The sequence below is a fragment of the Amblyomma americanum genome, chromosome 1, assembly GCF_052857255.1.
Source record: "Amblyomma americanum isolate KBUSLIRL-KWMA chromosome 1, ASM5285725v1, whole genome shotgun sequence".
Classification (NCBI taxonomy): domain Eukaryota; kingdom Metazoa; phylum Arthropoda; class Arachnida; order Ixodida; family Ixodidae; genus Amblyomma; species Amblyomma americanum.
The window spans coordinates 318,146,996-318,164,200 of NC_135497.1; the positions used below are offsets into that span (position 1 = coordinate 318,146,996).

A 17,205-nucleotide genomic window follows, 5' to 3' on the forward strand; every position below is an offset into this window, starting at 1 on the left:
ATCCTTTACCTTGTCTGCTAATAGCTTAACGGGGGTCTCGGTTCTGGCAGTCTTGTTGCCATAGGTAGCATAAGACGGCTCTCTCACAGTTTCGGTCCTCGCCGTTAGATGACATTCTACGTCACACTCGCGGTATTACAGGACGTGCTACGTCCACCGCTATGGTCGAGAGTGGCGCTGGTGAACACTCTCAAGGATCGCTTACACGCAGTGAACATAAATACCCACGAAAGCAGCAGATTGGACAGCCGTCGCCGTAGCTCAGTTGGTAAGAGCACCGGACGCGATATTCGGAGGTCGTGGGTTCGGATCCCACCGGCAGCATGGATGTTTTTTCTGCTGCTTTATAAGTAATTTTATTTAAAACGTTTGATTTGCACTACGAAAGAAAAGATTGAAAACATTCCGCTATGCCCCTTGGTTTCGGTGACTGTTTGCTTCCTTAATATGTTTATCAAATGAGCCCCTCATTTACTTTACCTTGTCTGCTAATAGCTTAACGGGGGTCTCTGCTCTGGCAGTCTTGTTGCCATAGGTAGCATAAGAGGGCTCTCGCACAGTTTCCGTCTTTGCCGTTAGTTGGCGTTCTATGTCACACTCGCGTATAACAGGACGTGCTCCGTCCACCGTTATTGTCGAGGGTGGCGCTGGTGAACACTCTCAAGGTTCGCTTACACGCAGTAAACATAAATACCCACAAAAGCAGCAGATTGGACATCCGTCGCCGTAGCTCAGTTGGTAAGAGCACCGGACGCGATATTCGGAGGTCATGGGTTCGGATCCCACCGGCAGCATGGATGTTTTTTCTGCTGCTTTATAAGTAATTTTATTTAAACCGATTGATTGGCACTACGAAAGAAAAAATTGAAAACATTCCCTTATGCCCCTTGGTTTCGGTGACTGCTTCCTTAATATGTTTATCAAATGAGCCCCTCATTTCCTTTACCTTGTCTATTAATAGCTTAACGGGGGTCTCGGTTCTGGCAGTCTTGTTGCCATAGGTAGCATGAGAGGGCTCTCGCACAGTTTCCGTCCTCGCCGTTAGATGACGTTCTACGTGACACTCGCGGAATTACAGGACGTGCTACGTCCACCGCTATGGTTGAGGGTGGCGCTTGTGAACACTCTCAAGGTTCGCTTACACGCAGTAAACATAAATTCCCACGAAAGCAGCAGATTGGAAATCCGTCGCCGTAGCTCAGTTGGTAAGAGCCCCGGACGCGATATTCGGAGGTCATGGGTTCGGATCCCACCAGCGGCATGAATATTTTTTCTGCTGCTTTATAAGTAATTTTCTTTAAACCGATTGATTGGCACTACAAAAAAGATTAGAAACATTTCACTATGCCCCTTGGTTTTGGTGACTGCTTCCTTAATATGTTTATCAAATGAGCCAATGATTTCCTTTACCTTGTCTGCTAATAGCTTAACGGGGGTCTCAGTTCTGGCACTCTTGTTGCCATAGGTAGCATAAGAGGGCTCTCGCACAGTCTCCGTCCTCGCCGTTAGATGACGTTCTACGTCACACTCGCGGTATTACAGGACGTGCTACGTCCACCGCTATGGTTGAGGGTGGCGCTTGTGAACACTCTCAAGGTTCGCTTACACGCAGTAAACATAAATACCCACAAAAGCAGCAGATTGGACATCCGTCGCCGTAGCTCAGTTGGTAAGAGCACCGGACGCCATATTCGGAGGTCATGGGTTCGGGTCCCACCAGCGGCATGAATATTTTTTCTGCTGCTTTATAAGTAATTTTCTTTAAACCGATTGATTGGCACTACAAAAAAAGATTAAAAACATTCCCCTATGCCCTTTGATTTCGGTGACTGTTTGCTTCCGTAATATGTTTATCAAATGAGCCCCTAATTCCTTTACCTTGTCTGCTAACAGGTTAACGGGGGTCTCGGTTCTGGCAGTCTTGTTGCCATAGGTAGCATAAGAGGGCTCTCGCACAGTCTCCGTCCTCGCCGTTAGATAGCGTTCTACGTCACACTCGCGGCATTACAGGACGTGCTACGTCCACCGCTATTGTCGAGGGTGGTGCTGGTGAACACTCTCAAGGTTCGCTTACACGCAGTAAACATAAATACAGACAAAAGCAGCAGATTGGACAGCCGTCGCCGTAGCTCAGTTGGTAAGAGCACCGGACGCGATATTCGGAGGTCGTGGGTTCGGATCGCACCGGCGGCATGGATGTATTTTTTGCTGCTTTATAAACAATTTTATATAAACCGATTGATGGGCACTACAAAAAAAAAGATTGAAAACATTCCCCTATGCCCGTTGGTTTCGGTGACTGTTTGCTTCCTTAATATGTTTATCAAATGAGCCCCTCATTTCCTTTACCTTGTCTGCTAATAGCTTAACGGGGGTCTCGGTTCTGGCAGTCTTGTTGCCATAGGTAGCATAAGAGGGCTCTCGCACAGTTTCCGTCCTCGCCGTTAGAAGGCGTTCTACGTCTCACTCGCGGCATTACAGGACGTGCTACGTCCACCGCTATGGTCGAGGGTGGCGCTGGTGAACACTCCCAAGGTTCGCTTACACGCAGTAAACATAAATACCCACGGAAGCAACAGATTGGACAGACGTCGCCGTAGCTCAGTTGGTAAGAGGACCGGACGCGATGTTCGGAGGTCGTGGGTTCGGATCCCACCGGCAGCATGGATGTTTTTTCTGCTGCTTTATGAGTAATTTTATTTAAACCGATTGATTGGCACTACGAAAGAAAAGATTGAAAACATGCCCCTATGCCCCTTGGTTTCGGTGACTGTTTGCTTCCTTAATATGTTTATCAAATGAGCCCCTCGGTTATTTACCTTGTCTGCTAATAGCTTAACGGGGGTCTCGGCTCTGGCAGTCTTGTTGCCGTAGGTAGCATAAGAGGGCTCTCGCACAGTTTCCGTCCTCGCCGTTAGATGACGTTCTACGTGACACTCGCGGTATTACAGGACGTGCTACGTCCACCGCTATGGTTGAGGGTGGCGCTTGTGAACACTCTCAAGGTTCGCTTACACGCAGTAAACATAAATACCCACGAAAGCAGCAGATACCCACGAAAGCAGCAGATTGGACATCCGTCGCCGTAGCTCCGTTGGTAAGAGCACCGGACGCGATATTCGGAGGTCGTGGGTTCGGATCCCACCGGCAGCATGGATGTATTTTTTGCTGCTTTATAAGTAATTTTATTTAAACCGATTGATGGGCACTACAAAAAAAAAAGATTGAAAACATTCCCCTATGCCCGTTGGTTTCGGTGACTGTTTGCTTCTTTAATATGTTTATCAAATGAGCCCCTCATTTCCTTTACCTTGTCTGCTAATAGCTTAACGGGGGTCTCGGTTCTGGCAGTCTTGTTGCCATAGGTAGCATAAGAGGGCTCTCGCGCAGTTTCCGTCCTCGCCGTTAGAAGGCGTTCTACGTCTCACTCGCGGCATTACAGGACGTGCTACGTCCACCGCTATGGTCGAGGGTGGCGCTGGTGAACACTCCCAAGGTTCGCTTACACGCAGTAAACATAAATACCCACGAAAGCAACAGATTGGACAGCCGTCGCCGTAGCTCAGTTGGTAAGAGCACCGGACGCGATGTTCGGAGGTCGTGGGTTCGGATCCCACCGGCGGCATGGATGTTTTTTTCTGCTGCTTTATAAGTAATTTTCTATAAACCGATTGACTGGCAGTACAAAAAAAAGATCAAAAACATTCCCCTATGCCCCTTGGTTTCGGTGACTGTTTGCTTCCTTAATATGTTTATAAAATGAGCCCCTCATATCCTTTACCTTGTCTGCTAATAGCTTAACGGGGGTCTCGGTTCTGGCAGTCTTGTTGCCATAGGTAGCATAAGACGGCTCTCTCACAGTTTCTGTCCTCGCCGTTAGATGACATTCTACGTCACACTCGCGGTATTACAGGACGTGCTACGTCCACCGCTATGGTCGAGAGTGGCGCTGGTGAACACTCTCAAGGATCGCTTACACGCAGTGAACATAAATACCCACGAAAGCAGCAGATTGGACAGCCGTCGCCGTAGCTCAGTTGGTAAGAGCACCGGACGCGATATTCGGAGGTCGTGGGTTCGGATCCCACCGGCAGCATGGATGTTTTTTCTGCTGCTTTATAAGTAATTTTATTTAAAACGTTTGATTGGCACTACGAAAGAAAAGATTGAAAACATTCCGCTATGCCCCTTGGTTTCGGTGACTGTTTGCTTCCTTAATATGTTTATCAAATGAGCCAATCATTTCCTTTACCTTGTCTGCTAATAGCTTAACGGGGGTCTCGGTTCTGGCCGTCTTGTTGCCATAGGTAGCATAAGAGGGCTCTCGCACAATCTCCGTCCTCGCCGTTAGATAGCGTTCTACGTCACACTCGCGGCATTACAGGACGTGCTACGTCCACCGCTATTGTCGAGGATGGTGCTGGTGAACACTCTCAAGATTCGCTTACACGCAGTAAACATAAATACCCACGGAAGCAACAGATTGGACAGACGTCGCCGTAGCTCAGTTGGTAAGAGGACCGGACGCGATGTTCGGAGGTCGTGGGTTCGGATCCCACCGGCAGCATGGATGTTTTTTCTGCTGCTTTATAATTTTATTTAAACCGATTGATTGGCACTACGAAAGAAAAGATTGAAAACATTCCCCTATGCCCCTTGGTTTCGGTGACTGTTTGCTTCCTTAATAAGTTTCTCAAATGAGCCCCTCATTTCCTTTACCTTGTCTGCTAATAGCTTAACGGGGGTCTCGGTTCTGGCAGTCTTGTTGCCATAGGTAGCATAAGAGGGCTCTCGCACAGTTTCCGTCCTCGCCGTTAGATGACGTTCTACGTGACACTCGCGGTATTACAGGACGTGCTACGTCCACCGCTATGGTTGAGGGTGGCGCTTGTGAACACTCTCCACTGTAGGGCTTCACCCTACAGTGGAAGGCAGCGGGGCTGACTTACCCAAGGCATTGGGGTTTAGCGATAGTGAAGGGAAAGTGGATTTTAAGAGGTTAGAAGTAACCAAGCGAAGGTTATCTGATTGGTGGCTAAAAGCAAGACAGGAGTAAAATTTCACAAGACATGGCTAGGTGGCTTGAGCCACCGCCCGATGTAAAGGGTTCAGCCGTATCCATCCATCCATTCATCCATCCATCCAAGGTTCGCTTACACGCAGTAAACATAAATACCCACGAAAGCAGCAGATACCCACGAAAGCAGCAGATTGGACATCCGTCGCCGTAGCTCAGTTGGTAAGAGCACCGGACGCGATATTCGGAGGTCGTGGGTTCGGATCCCACCGGCAGCATGGATGTTTTTTCTGCTGCTTTATAAGTAATTTTATTTAAACCGATTGATTGGCACTACGAAAGAAAAGATTGAAAACATGCCCCTATGCCCCTTGGTTTCGGTGACTGTTTGCTTCCTTAATATGTTTATCAAATGAGCCCCTCGGTTATTTACCTTGTCTGCTAATAGCTTAACGGGGGTCTCGGCTCTGGCAGTCTTGTTGCCATAGGTAGCATAAGAGGGCTCTCGCACAGTTTCCGTCTTTGCCGTTAGTTGGCGTTCTATGTCACACTCGCGCATAACTGGACGTGCTCCGTCCACCGCTACTGTCGAGGGTGGCGCTGGTGAACACTCTCAAGGTTCGCTTACACGCAGTAAACATAAATACCCACAAAAGCAGCAGATTGGACATCCGTCGCCGTAGCTCAGTTGGTAAGAGCACCGGACGCGATATTCGGAGGTCATGGGTTCGGATCCCACCGGCAGCATGGATGTTTTTTCTGCTGCTTTATAAGTAATTTTATTTAAACCGATTGATTGGCACTACGAAAGAAAAAATTGAAAACATTCCCCTATGCCCCTTGGTTTCGGTGACTGTTTGCTTCCTTAATATGTTTATCAAATGAGCCCCTCATTTCCTTTACCTTGTCTGCTAATAGCTTAACGGGGGTGTCGGTTCTGGCAGTCTTGTTGCCATAGGTAGCATGAGAGGGCTCTCGCACAGTTTCCGTCCTCGCCGTTAGATGACGTTCTACGTGACACTCGCGGAATTACAGGACGTGCTACGTCCACCGCTATGGTTGAGGGTGGCGCTTGTGAACACTCTCAAGGTTCGCTTACACGCAGTAAACATAAATACCCACGAAAGCAGCAGATTGGACATCCGTCGCCGTAGCTCAGTTGGTAAGAGCCCCGGACGCGATATTCGGAGGTCATGGGTTCGGATCCCACCAGCGGCATGAATATTTTTTTTGCTGCTTTATAAGTAATTTTCTTTAAACCGATTGATTGGCACTACAAAAAAAGATTAGAAACATTCCACTATGCCCCTTGATTTCGGTGACTGTTTGCTTCCGTAATATGTTTATCAAATGAGCCCCTCATTTCCTTTACCTTGTCTGCTAATAGCTTAACGGGGGTCTCGGTTCTGACAGTCTTGCTGCCATAGGTAGCATAAGAGGGCTCTCGCACAGTCTCCGTCCTCGCCGTTAGATGGCGTTCTACGTCAGACTCGCGGCATTACAGGACGTGCTACGTCCACCGCTATTGTCGAGGGTGGCGCTGGTGAACACTCTCAAGGTTCGCTTACACGCAGTAAACATAAATACCCACGAAAGCAGCTGATTGGACAGCCGTCACCGTAGCTCAGTTGGTAAGAGCACCGGACGCGGTATTCGGAGGTCGTGGGTTCGGATCCCACCGGCGGCAGGGATGTATTTTTTGCTGCTTTATAAGTAATTTTATTTAAACCGATTGATGGGCACTACAAAAAAAAAAAGATTGAAAACATTCCCCTATGCCTTTGGTTTCGGTGACTGTTTGCTTCCTTAATATGCTTATCAAATGAGCCCCTCATTTCCTTTACCTTGTCTGCTAATAGCTTAACGGGGGTCTCGGCTCTGGCAGTCTTGTTGCCATAGGTAGCATAGGAGGGCTCTCGCACAGTTTCCGTCCTCGCCGTTAGTTGGCGTTCTATGTCACACTCGCGCATAACTGGACGTGCTCCGTCCACCGCTATTGTCGAGGGTGGCGCTGGTGAACACTCTCAAGGTTCTCTTACACGCAGTAAACATAATTACCCACGAAAGCAGCAGATTGGACAGCCGTCGCCGTAGCTCAGTTGGTAAGAGCTCCGGACGCGATATTCGGAGGTCGTGCGTTCGGATCCCACCGGCGGCCTGGATGTTTTTTCTGCTGCTTTATAAGTAATTTTATTTAAACCGATTGATGGGCACTACAAAAAAAAAGATTGAAAACATTCCCCTATGCCCCTTGGTTTCGGTGACTGTTTGCTTCCTTAATATGTTTATCAAATGAGCCCCTCATTTCCTTTACCTTGTCTGCTAATAGCTTAACGGGGGTCTCGGTTCTGGCAGTCTTGTTGCCATAGGTAGCATGAGACAGCTCTCTCACAGTTTCTTTCCTCGCTGTTAGATGACGTTCTACGTCACACTCGCGGTATTACAGGACGTGCTACGCCCGCCGCTATTTTTGAGGGTGGCGCTTGTGACCACTCTCAAGGTTCGCTTACACGCAGTAAACATAAATACCCATGAAAGCAGCAGATTGGACATCCGTCGCCGTAGCTCAGTTGGTAAGAGCACCGGACGCGATGTTCGGAGGTTGTGGGTTCGGATCCCACCGGCGGCATGGATGTTTTTTCTGCTGCTTTATAAGTAATTTTATTTAAACCGATTGATGGGCACTACAAATAAAAAAAGATTGAAAACATTCCCCTATGCCCCTTGGTTTCGGTGACTGTTTGCTTCCTTAATATGTTTATTAAATGAGCCCCTCATTTCCTTTACCTTGTCTGCTAATAGCTTAACGGGGGTCTCAGTTCTGGCAGTCTTGTTGCCATAGGTAGCATAAGAGGGCTCTCGCACAGTCTCCGTCCTCGCCGTTAGATGACGTTCTATGTCACACTCGCGGTATTACAGGACGTGCTACGTCCACCGCTATTGTCGAGGGTGGCGCTGGTGAACACTCTTAAGGTTCGCTTACACGCAGTAAACATAAATACCCACAACAGCAGCAGATTGGACATCCGTCGCCGTAGCTCAGTTGGTAAGAGCACCGGACGCGATATTCGGAGGTAATGGGTTCGGATCCCACCGGCAGCATGGATGTTTTTTCTGCTGCTTTATAAGTAATTTTATTTAAACCGATTGATTGGCACTACAAAAAAAAGATTAAAAACATTCCCCTATGCCCCTTGGTTTCGGTGACTGTTTGCTTCCTTAATATGTTTATCAAACGAGCCCCTCATTTCCTTTACCTTGTCTGCTATTAGCTTAACGGGGGTCTCGGTTCTGGCAGTCTTGTTGCCATAGGTAGCATAAGAGGGCTCTCGCACAGTCTCCGTCCTCGCCGTTAGATGACGTTCTACGTCACACTCGCGGTAATACAGGACGTGCTACGTCCACCGCTATGGTTGAGGGTGGCGCTGGTGAACACTCTAAAGGTTCGCTTACACGCAGTAAACATAAATACCCACGAAAGCAGCAGATTGGACATCCGTCGCCGTAGCTCAGTTGGTAAGAGCACCGGACGCGATATTCGGAGGTCATGGGTTCGGATCCCACCAGCGGCATGAATATTTTTTCTGCTGCTTTATAAGTAATTTTCTTTAAACCGATTGATTGGCACTACAAAAAAGATAGAAAACATTCCCCTATGCCCCTTGATTTCGGTGACTGTTTGCTTCTGTAATATGTTTATCAAATGAGCCCCTCATTTCCTTTACCTTGTCTGCTAATAGCTTAACGGGGGTCTCGGTTCTGGCAGTCTTGTTGCCATAGGTAGCATAAGAGGGCTCTCGCACAGTCTCCGTCCTCGCCGTTAGATAGCGTTCTACGTCACACTCGCGGCATTACAGGACGTGCTACGTCCACCGCTATTGTCGAGGGTGGCGCTCGTGAACACTCTCAAGGTTCGCTTACACGCAGTAAACATAAATACCCACGAAAGCAGCAGATTGGACAGCCATCGCCGTAGCTCAGTTGGTAAGAGCACCGGACGCGATATTCGGAGGTCGTGGGTTCGGATCCCACCGGCGGCATGCATGTATTTTTTGCTGCTTTATAAGTAATTTTATTTAAACCGATTGATGGGCACTACAAAAAAAAGATTGAAAACATTCCCCTATGCCCGTTGGTTTCGGTGACTATTTGCTTCCTTAATATGTTTATCAAATGAGCCCCTCATTTCCTTTACCTTGTCTGCTAATAGCTTAACGGGGGTCTCGGTTCTGGCAGTCTTGTTGCCATAGGTAGCATAATAGGGCTCTCGCACAGTTTCCGTCCTCGCCGTTAGAAGGCGTTCTACGTCTCACTCGCGGCATTACAGGACGTGCTACGTCCACCGCTATGGTCGAGGGTGGCGCTGGTGAACACTCCCAAGGTTCGCTTACACGCAGTAAACATAAATACCCACGGAAGCAACAGATTGGACAGACGTCGCCGTAGCTCAGTTGGTAAGAGGACCGGACGCGATGTTCGGAGGTCGTGGGTTCGGATCCCACCGGCAAGCATGGATGTTTTTTCTGCTGCTTTATAAGTAATTTTTTTAAACCGATTGATTGGCACTACGAAAGAAAAGATTGAAAACATTCCCCTATGCCACTTGGTTTCGGTGACTGTTTGCTTCCTTAATATGTTTATCAAATGAGCCCCTCATTTCCTTTACCTTGTCAGCTAATAGCTTAACGGGGGTCTCGGTTCTGGCAGTCTTGTTGCCATAGGTAGCATAAGAGTGCTCTCGCACAGTTTCCGTCCTCGCCGTTAGAAGGCGTTCTACGTCTCACTCGCGGCATTACAGGACGTGCTACGTCCACCGCTATGGTCGAGGGTGGCGCTGGTGAACACTCCCAAGGTTCGCTTACACGCAGTAAACATAAATACCCACGGAAGCAACAGATTGGACAGACGTCGCCGTAGCTCAGTTGGTAAGAGGACCGGACGCGATGTTCGGAGGTCGTGGGTTCGGATCCCACCGGCAGCATGGATGTTTTTTTCTGCTGCTTTATAAGAAATTTTATTAAACCGATTGATTGGCACTATGAAAGAAAAGATTGAAAACATTCCCCTATGCCCCTTGGTTTCGGTGACTGTTTGCTTCCTTAATAAGTTTCTCAAATGAGCCCCTCATTTCCTTTACCTTGTCTGCTAATAGCTTAACGGGGGTCTCGGTTCTGGCAGTCTTGTTGCCATAGGTAGCATAAGAGGGCTCTCGCACAGTTTCCGTCCTCGCCGTTAGATGACGTTCTACGTGACACTCGCGGTATTAAAGGACGTGCTACGTCCACCGCTATGGTTGAGGGTGGCGCTTGTGAACACTCTCAAGGTTCGCTTACACGCAGTAAACATAAATACCCACGAAAGCAGCACATTGGACATCCGTCGCCGTAGCTCAGTTGGTAAGAGCACCGGACGCCATATTCGAAGGTCATGGGTTCGGGTCCCACCAGCGGCATGAATATTTTTTCTGCTGCTTTATAAGTAATTTTATTTAAACCGATTGATGGGCACTACAAAAAAAAAGATTGAAAACATTCCCCTATGCCCGTTGGTTTCGGTGACTGTTTGCTTCCTTAATATGTTTATCAAATGAGCCCCTCATTTCCTTTACCTTGTCTGCTAATAGCTTAACGGGGGTCTCGGTTCTGGCAGTCTTGTTGCCATAGGTAGCATAAGAGGGCTCTCGCACAGTTTCCGTCCTCGCCGTTAGAAGGCGTTCTACGTCTCACTCGCGGCATTACAGGACGTGCTACGTCCACCGCTATGGTCGAGGGTGGCGCTGGTGAACACTCCCAAGGTTCGCTTACACGCAGTAAACATAAATACCCACGAAAGCAACAGATTGGACAGCCGTCGCCGTAGCTCAGTTGGTAAGAGCACCGGACGCGATGTTCGGAGGTCGTGGGTTCGGATCCCACCGGCGGCATGGATGTTTTTTTCTGCTGCTTTATAAGTAATTTTCTATAAACCGATTGACTGGCAGTACAAAAAAAAGATAAAAAACATTCCCCTATGCCCCTTGGTTTCGGTGACTGTTTGCTTCCTTAATATGTTTATAAAATGAGCCCCTCATTTCCTTTACCTTGTCTGCTAATAGCTTAACGGGGGTCTCGGTTCTGGCAGTCTTGTTGCCATAGGTAGCATAAGAGGGCTCTCGCACAGTTTCCGTCCTCGCCGTTAGATGACGTTCTACGTGACACTCGCGGTATTAAAGGACGTGCTACGTCCACCGCTATGGTTGAGGGTGGCGCTTGTGAACACTCTCAAGGATCGCTTACACGCAGTGAACATAAATACCCACGAAAGCAGCAGATTGGACAGCCGTCGCCGTAGCTCAGTTGGTAAGAGCACCGGACGCGATATTCGGAGGTCGTGGGTTCGGATCCCACCGGCAGCATGGATGTTTTTTCTGCTGCTTTATAAGTAATTTTATTTAAAACGTTTGATTGGCACTACGAAAGAAAAGATTGAAAACATTCCGCTATGCCCCTTGGTTTCGGTGACTGTTTGCTTCCTTAATATGTTTATCAAATGAGCCCCTCATTTACTTTACCTTGTCTGCTAACAGGTTAACGGGGGTCTCGGTTCTGGCAGTCTTGTTGCCATAGGTAGCATAAGAGGGCTCTCGCACAGTCTCCGTCCTCGCCGTTAGATGACGTTCTACGTCACACTCGCGGTATTACAGGACGTGCTACGTCCACCGCTATGGTTGAGGGTGGCGCTTGTGAACACTCTCAAGGTTCGCTTACACGCAGTAAACATAAATACCCACAAAAGCAGCAGATTGGACATCCGTCGCCGTAGCTCAGTTGGTAAGAGCACCGGACGCCATATTCGGAGGTCATGGGTTCGGGTCCCACCAGCGGCATGAATATTTTTTCTGCTGCTTTATAAGTAATTTTCTTTAAACCGATTGATTGGCACTACAAAAAAAGATTAAAAACATTCCCCTATGCCCTTTGATTTCGGTGACTGTTTGCTTCCGTAATATGTTTATCAAATGAGCCCCTAATTCCTTTACCTTGTCTGCTAACAGGTTAACGGGGGTCTCGGTTCTGGCAGTCTTGTTGCCATAGGTAGCATAAGAGGGCTCTCGCACAGTCTCCGTCCTCGCCGTTAGATAGCGTTCTACGTCACACTCGCGGCATTACAGGACGTGCTACGTCCACCGCTATTGTCGAGGGTGGTGCTGGTGAACACTCTCAAGGTTCGCTTACACGCAGTAAACATAAATACAGACAAAAGCAGCAGATTGGACAGCCGTCGCCGTAGCTCAGTTGGTAAGAGCACCGGACGCGATATTCGGAGGTCGTGGGTTCGGATCGCACCGGCGGCATGGATGTATTTTTTGCTGCTTTATAAACAATTTTATATAAACCGATTGATGGGCACTACAAAAAAAAAGATTGAAAACATTCCCCTATGCCCGTTGGTTTCGGTGACTGTTTGCTTCCTTAATATGTTTATCAAATGAGCCCCTCATTTCCTTTACCTTGTCTGCTAATAGCTTAACGGGGGTCTCGGTTCTGGCAGTCTTGTTGCCATAGGTAGCATAAGAGGGCTCTCGCACAGTTTCCGTCCTCGCCGTTAGAAGGCGTTCTACGTCTCACTCGCGGCATTACAGGACGTGCTACGTCCACCGCTATGGTCGAGGGTGGCGCTGGTGAACACTCCCAAGGTTCGCTTACACGCAGTAAACATAAATACCCACGGAAGCAACAGATTGGACAGACGTCGCCGTAGCTCAGTTGGTAAGAGGACCGGACGCGATGTTCGGAGGTCGTGGGTTCGGATCCCACCGGCAGCATGGATGTTTTTTCTGCTGCTTTATGAGTAATTTTATTTAAACCGATTGATTGGCACTACGAAAGAAAAGATTGAAAACATGCCCCTATGCCCCTTGGTTTCGGTGACTGTTTGCTTCCTTAATATGTTTATCAAATGAGCCCCTCGGTTATTTACCTTGTCTGCTAATAGCTTAACGGGGGTCTCGGCTCTGGCAGTCTTGTTGCCGTAGGTAGCATAAGAGGGCTCTCGCACAGTTTCCGTCCTCGCCGTTAGATGACGTTCTACGTGACACTCGCGGTATTACAGGACGTGCTACGTCCACCGCTATGGTTGAGGGTGGCGCTTGTGAACACTCTCAAGGTTCGCTTACACGCAGTAAACATAAATACCCACGAAAGCAGCAGATACCCACGAAAGCAGCAGATTGGACATCCGTCGCCGTAGCTCCGTTGGTAAGAGCACCGGACGCGATATTCGGAGGTCGTGGGTTCGGATCCCACCGGCAGCATGGATGTATTTTTTGCTGCTTTATAAGTAATTTTATTTAAACCGATTGATGGGCACTACAAAAAAAAAAGATTGAAAACATTCCCCTATGCCCGTTGGTTTCGGTGACTGTTTGCTTCTTTAATATGTTTATCAAATGAGCCCCTCATTTCCTTTACCTTGTCTGCTAATAGCTTAACGGGGGTCTCGGTTCTGGCAGTCTTGTTGCCATAGGTAGCATAAGAGGGCTCTCGCGCAGTTTCCGTCCTCGCCGTTAGAAGGCGTTCTACGTCTCACTCGCGGCATTACAGGACGTGCTACGTCCACCGCTATGGTCGAGGGTGGCGCTGGTGAACACTCCCAAGGTTCGCTTACACGCAGTAAACATAAATACCCACGAAAGCAACAGATTGGACAGCCGTCGCCGTAGCTCAGTTGGTAAGAGCACCGGACGCGATGTTCGGAGGTCGTGGGTTCGGATCCCACCGGCGGCATGGATGTTTTTTTCTGCTGCTTTATAAGTAATTTTCTATAAACCGATTGACTGGCAGTACAAAAAAAAGATCAAAAACATTCCCCTATGCCCCTTGGTTTCGGTGACTGTTTGCTTCCTTAATATGTTTATAAAATGAGCCCCTCATATCCTTTACCTTGTCTGCTAATAGCTTAACGGGGGTCTCGGTTCTGGCAGTCTTGTTGCCATAGGTAGCATAAGACGGCTCTCTCACAGTTTCTGTCCTCGCCGTTAGATGACATTCTACGTCACACTCGCGGTATTACAGGACGTGCTACGTCCACCGCTATGGTCGAGAGTGGCGCTGGTGAACACTCTCAAGGATCGCTTACACGCAGTGAACATAAATACCCACGAAAGCAGCAGATTGGACAGCCGTCGCCGTAGCTCAGTTGGTAAGAGCACCGGACGCGATATTCGGAGGTCGTGGGTTCGGATCCCACCGGCAGCATGGATGTTTTTTCTGCTGCTTTATAAGTAATTTTATTTAAAACGTTTGATTGGCACTACGAAAGAAAAGATTGAAAACATTCCGCTATGCCCCTTGGTTTCGGTGACTGTTTGCTTCCTTAATATGTTTATCAAATGAGCCAATCATTTCCTTTACCTTGTCTGCTAATAGCTTAACGGGGGTCTCGGTTCTGGCCGTCTTGTTGCCATAGGTAGCATAAGAGGGCTCTCGCACAATCTCCGTCCTCGCCGTTAGATAGCGTTCTACGTCACACTCGCGGCATTACAGGACGTGCTACGTCCACCGCTATTGTCGAGGATGGTGCTGGTGAACACTCTCAAGATTCGCTTACACGCAGTAAACATAAATACCCACGGAAGCAACAGATTGGACAGACGTCGCCGTAGCTCAGTTGGTAAGAGGACCGGACGCGATGTTCGGAGGTCGTGGGTTCGGATCCCACCGGCAGCATGGATGTTTTTTCTGCTGCTTTATAATTTTATTTAAACCGATTGATTGGCACTACGAAAGAAAAGATTGAAAACATTCCCCTATGCCCCTTGGTTTCGGTGACTGTTTGCTTCCTTAATAAGTTTCTCAAATGAGCCCCTCATTTCCTTTACCTTGTCTGCTAATAGCTTAACGGGGGTCTCGGTTCTGGCAGTCTTGTTGCCATAGGTAGCATAAGAGGGCTCTCGCACAGTTTCCGTCCTCGCCGTTAGATGACGTTCTACGTGACACTCGCGGTATTACAGGACGTGCTACGTCCACCGCTATGGTTGAGGGTGGCGCTTGTGAACACTCTCCACTGTAGGGCTTCACCCTACAGTGGAAGGCAGCGGGGCTGACTTACCCAAGGCATTGGGGTTTAGCGATAGTGAAGGGAAAGTGGATTTTAAGAGGTTAGAAGTAACCAAGCGAAGGTTATCTGATTGGTGGCTAAAAGCAAGACAGGAGTAAAATTTCACAAGACATGGCTAGGTGGCTTGAGCCACCGCCCGATGTAAAGGGTTCAGCCGTATCCATCCATCCATTCATCCATCCATCCAAGGTTCGCTTACACGCAGTAAACATAAATACCCACGAAAGCAGCAGATACCCACGAAAGCAGCAGATTGGACATCCGTCGCCGTAGCTCAGTTGGTAAGAGCACCGGACGCGATATTCGGAGGTCGTGGGTTCGGATCCCACCGGCAGCATGGATGTTTTTTCTGCTGCTTTATAAGTAATTTTATTTAAACCGATTGATTGGCACTACGAAAGAAAAGATTGAAAACATGCCCCTATGCCCCTTGGTTTCGGTGACTGTTTGCTTCCTTAATATGTTTATCAAATGAGCCCCTCGGTTATTTACCTTGTCTGCTAATAGCTTAACGGGGGTCTCGGCTCTGGCAGTCTTGTTGCCATAGGTAGCATAAGAGGGCTCTCGCACAGTTTCCGTCTTTGCCGTTAGTTGGCGTTCTATGTCACACTCGCGCATAACTGGACGTGCTCCGTCCACCGCTACTGTCGAGGGTGGCGCTGGTGAACACTCTCAAGGTTCGCTTACACGCAGTAAACATAAATACCCACAAAAGCAGCAGATTGGACATCCGTCGCCGTAGCTCAGTTGGTAAGAGCACCGGACGCGATATTCGGAGGTCATGGGTTCGGATCCCACCGGCAGCATGGATGTTTTTTCTGCTGCTTTATAAGTAATTTTATTTAAACCGATTGATTGGCACTACGAAAGAAAAAATTGAAAACATTCCCCTATGCCCCTTGGTTTCGGTGACTGTTTGCTTCCTTAATATGTTTATCAAATGAGCCCCTCATTTCCTTTACCTTGTCTGCTAATAGCTTAACGGGGGTGTCGGTTCTGGCAGTCTTGTTGCCATAGGTAGCATGAGAGGGCTCTCGCACAGTTTCCGTCCTCGCCGTTAGATGACGTTCTACGTGACACTCGCGGAATTACAGGACGTGCTACGTCCACCGCTATGGTTGAGGGTGGCGCTTGTGAACACTCTCAAGGTTCGCTTACACGCAGTAAACATAAATACCCACGAAAGCAGCAGATTGGACATCCGTCGCCGTAGCTCAGTTGGTAAGAGCCCCGGACGCGATATTCGGAGGTCATGGGTTCGGATCCCACCAGCGGCATGAATATTTTTTTTGCTGCTTTATAAGTAATTTTCTTTAAACCGATTGATTGGCACTACAAAAAAAGATTAGAAACATTCCACTATGCCCCTTGATTTCGGTGACTGTTTGCTTCCGTAATATGTTTATCAAATGAGCCCCTCATTTCCTTTACCTTGTCTGCTAATAGCTTAACGGGGGTCTCGGTTCTGACAGTCTTGCTGCCATAGGTAGCATAAGAGGGCTCTCGCACAGTCTCCGTCCTCGCCGTTAGATGGCGTTCTACGTCAGACTCGCGGCATTACAGGACGTGCTACGTCCACCGCTATTGTCGAGGGTGGCGCTGGTGAACACTCTCAAGGTTCGCTTACACGCAGTAAACATAAATACCCACGAAAGCAGCTGATTGGACAGCCGTCACCGTAGCTCAGTTGGTAAGAGCACCGGACGCGGTATTCGGAGGTCGTGGGTTCGGATCCCACCGGCGGCAGGGATGTATTTTTTGCTGCTTTATAAGTAATTTTATTTAAACCGATTGATGGGCACTACAAAAAAAAAAGATTGAAAACATTCCCCTATGCCTTTGGTTTCGGTGACTGTTTGCTTCCTTAATATGCTTATCAAATGAGCCCCTCATTTCCTTTACCTTGTCTGCTAATAGCTTAACGGGGGTCTCGGCTCTGGCAGTCTTGTTGCCATAGGTAGCATAGGAGGGCTCTCGCACAGTTTCCGTCCTCGCCGTTAGTTGGCGTTCTATGTCACACTCGCGCATAACTGGACGTGCTCCGTCCACCGCTATTGTCGAGGGTGGCGCTGGTGAACACTCTCAAGGTT

At 48.4% G+C, this 17,205-nt stretch overlaps 2 non-coding genes across 2 annotated transcripts; both read left to right on the forward strand.

Moving 5' to 3' along the window:
- The first annotated feature begins 6,627 nt into the window (after positions 1 to 6,627).
- Positions 6,628 to 6,704, forward strand: TRNAP-CGG (transfer RNA proline (anticodon CGG)). Its single transcript has one exon. It is a non-coding gene; the product is annotated as a tRNA-Pro (tRNA).
- Positions 6,705 to 16,784: 10,080 nt separating this feature from the next.
- Positions 16,785 to 16,861, forward strand: TRNAP-CGG (transfer RNA proline (anticodon CGG)). The gene has a single exon. It is a non-coding gene; the product is annotated as a tRNA-Pro (tRNA).
- Positions 16,862 to 17,205: the final 344 nt, after the last annotated feature.